This window comes from Rattus norvegicus, chromosome 20, assembly GCF_021556685.1.
Source record: "Rattus norvegicus strain SHRSP/BbbUtx chromosome 20, alternate assembly SHRSP_T2T, whole genome shotgun sequence".
Taxonomy (NCBI): domain Eukaryota; kingdom Metazoa; phylum Chordata; class Mammalia; order Rodentia; family Muridae; genus Rattus; species Rattus norvegicus.
This window is the reverse complement of record NC_141553.1, coordinates 39,603,079-39,606,666: the sequence shown is the minus strand read 5'-3', so window position 1 is coordinate 39,606,666 and position 3,588 is coordinate 39,603,079.

Sequence of the window (3,588 nt, the reverse complement as noted above, 5' to 3'; positions counted from 1 at the left end):
TGTGTGTATATGTGTGTCTGTTTATGTGTGTGTGTGTGTGTGTGTGTGTGTGTGTGTTTGCGCCTGTGTTTCATGGAACATGTTAATTGTGAGAATTCCTGAAAATCTGGCCCAACTGGTCTGACAGTAAATACATGAATACGCATTCCCATTTCTCTACATGAACTATTGTGGTTTTTGGCCTATTTGCCTGTGTAAAAGACTTTCTTTCTGCATGTGCTATTCTCTTCTCTCGGTTGAATATTGTTCTGTTGCTCCCAACTACCACCTAGCCCTACAAGCAGGAAGGAAGTGCCATGACTTGCATGACCCCTGGAAGTGATGTCCTTGGGTCTCAGAACATGTGGTTGGGATCCTCAGTTGGGTGTCTTCTCTTTCCAACCTGTGTGGATCCAGATGGGATGAGATCAGCACGGATTCAACTTGGCTAGTGATACCACCTAAGGCACAGTCCACTCTGCCTTCCTCTTCTGAAGCCGGCTTACCACCTCCACGATTTCCTGGATACTCTGCCCAAAGCCAGGAAGGACCTATGGTGCTCCCTCCTTGGACGATCTGTCTGCTGGATTCTTGATTCCTAGGACATTTATTGTGCTTCCTTGTTCTGTTTCCAGAATGGCATGCAAGGGACTGCGAGACTTTGGGAGAGACTTTGCTGAGTCTGATAGGTTTCTTGAGGTCTTGTTCCGGGTCTCCCGTTCTCAGGTGGGAGGCTTGGCAGGTGTAGAGCTTCCTGGCATGACCTTGATTCAAGGAGGACGACTGTAGCCCACGGCTCCTTTCGAGTGGGCGGAGCTCCGGGAGCAGAGAGAGAGGTATTTAAGGGCAGGGGTCCCAGCCCTACGGCTGGCATTTGCTGAAGCTTGCGCTTGCTCTGGAGCGGTCCGGACTATATTCTCCAGCTTGAGGACTCCTGGCATCGAATCCTTAGGAGCATGGAAGCTGGAAGCAATGTGGATAGCAGCTGTGTGCTGCGGGAATCCCGGCGCAGGAAGACGGTTTGGCAGGCCTGGCAAAAGAAGGCCCTGCTATCAGCTTTCAGCAAGAACAAATACCCGAGCTTCTGGGACAGGCAGGAACTGGCCAGGCAAATACAGCTCCCTGCGTCCCGCATCCGAGTGTGGTTTCAGAACCAAAGAAGTCGCACTGGAGAGGTGAGGCAGGGCCCAAAGCGGTCCAGCAGAGGCTCCGTTCCGCTAGCCTCCCAAGAGCTCGAGGAAGGGTTTGGCTCCAGGTCACAAGGTAGCAGCATGCCCTCGGACAGCAGAAGGCCTCGCACTCGACTCAACTTGCAACAGCGCAGGATCCTAGTACAAGCCTTTGAGAGGAACCCGTTGCCAGGCTTTGCTACCAGGGAGCAGCTGGGCCAAAAGACAGGTTTGAATGAGGACACGATCCACATATGGTTTCAGAACAGAAGAGCGCGGCAAGCCCGCGCTCCAGATCAAGATGTGCCTGCTTCCCAAGTGCAGGATGTGGCAACTGGAGGTCTCAGTGGCAAGGATGAGGCAGCACCGGACAACCTGTTATTGATGGCTGCTGCAAGAGGTGTGGGCATGGAGAACTCGAGCTCCAGCGACCAGCCCCACTTCCACGAAGAGTCCCAGCATCCCCAAGTGGCACTGCCCGAAGGACGAGGCCAATCACAGACAGCCACTCAAGCATACGAGCCAGGAACTCTGGAACTCCTCCTTGATGAACTGCTGGAAGAAGACCAAGTGGAGGGTGACAGGCCATTCCCTGTGGATCTGGATGGAAATCCTGGTGGCAAGGAGCACGGGGTTGTCCAGGAAACCATCTTGCAACTGGCTGCCACGGACTGTGTTTCCAAGGAATCCTCAAGTTATAGCGACCCAACCAATTTCTCCAGAGAGTCTCAGCTACCACAATGGGCACAGCCTGAAGGACAAGGCCAAGAACAGGCTCTCACTCAGGGATGCAACAGGGGCCCTCTGGAACTCTTCCTGGATCAACTGCTGATGGAAGTTCGAGTGGAGACGCTCTCCCCAGGCCCTGTACATCTGGAAGGTGGAGGGAAGCAAATGGATGCAACACCTGAGCTGCCTCTCTCTCAAGAAGAATATGAGGCTCTGCTGGATATTCTCTGAGTCCCAGCCTGGAAGCTCCTATCCAGAAGACACCCGCAATCAACACTTGAGAATGTAGACAGCCCAAAAAATATATGCATCAAAACCCCTATTACAGTGGGTGCTTTCGATGGAAGGCATCTTGCTTACTAGAAGGAGGAAATGCACGTGGGTTTTCCATGTGCAGTGCCTACATGAGGACCCTGGGATGAGGAAACGGGCTCTGAGCATGGGATTCTGCTGAAGGAGCACAGGGCAAGATCACCAGGGACTCCTCAAACATCAAGGAGGCCTAATGAAAAGCCCAACTGACAGAACACACCATTGAACTGGCTCCAGCAGACTCCAGGAAATCTCATGGGTCACCAGGTATAGGCTACACATCTCAGGACACTGAACCAGGAAGGAGTTATGAAGACTTCTTCCTTGGGACTAAGAACTGCTGCACTTCTTACCAATGCCTTATGCTTAGCTGTGAGTTGACTAACAAACCACCCATTCTATATGTACTCCTAGCACATTTGTTTAGTTTACTTTTGTTTTGTTTTGTCTTGCTTTGTTCTACTTCCCATTGCATTCAATAAAGGTTTGCATTGTTTGTTTGTTTGCTTGCTTGCTTGTTTGCTTGTGTGTTTGTATGGGTGGTTGAATTGGCTGTTTGGTTTAGGCATGAGCTTTCCAATTCAAAGGGTGGTAAGACTTGGGAAGGCAGTGAGGCAGGATGAGAGGTCTGAAAGGGAAATAACAAGGAAAGCTGATCAGTGTTCAATGCAGACATGGCACTGTTTGCTAAAGCAAACAAGCAGGGAAAATGTCAACCTAAAGAAGAGTGTGTATAAGGACACAAAACTGTAAATGAACATCATCCTGGAAATGGAGTGCAACCAAAGTATCGTGAACAATTCATTCCAGGATTGACACTGATTCAATCAGACGAGCCGAATACCTTCCTCCTCCCACAGTGAGGTGTATCCCACACTCTCAGGTATCCGTCTTTTATCCTTGAGTTTCCCAAGCCTAGCACGGCCCTGCATTCCCTAATGTGAGGTCCCTCCAAACCCACCTGAAGACTGCAATTTCCTAGAGGTAGGCAGTTGTCCTTGGGTGCATGCAGCCACATTGCCTCAAGGAGCATAGGGCTTATACAGGACTTTCAGCACAGGTTTTGGGTCTTTTGTTCCACATTCACAAGTCAGACTTGCTGGCCCGGTTTTTGTGTATGCTCGTGTGTGTGTGTGTGTGTGTGTGTGTGTGTGTGTGTGTGTGTGTGTGTGAGTGTGTGTGTGTATGTGTGTGTTATTTGTATTTGTGTTATTTGTGTGTGTTTGCATGTGCATGTGTGAGTGTCTGTGTGTGTGCTTGTTTTGTGTGTGTGTTATTTGTATTTGTGTTATCTCTGTGTGTGTATGTGTGTGTGTTTGTGTGTGCGTGTGTGTGTGCTTTGTTGTGTGTGTGTGCTATTTCTATTTGTGTTATTTGTGTGTATATGTGTGTCTGTTTG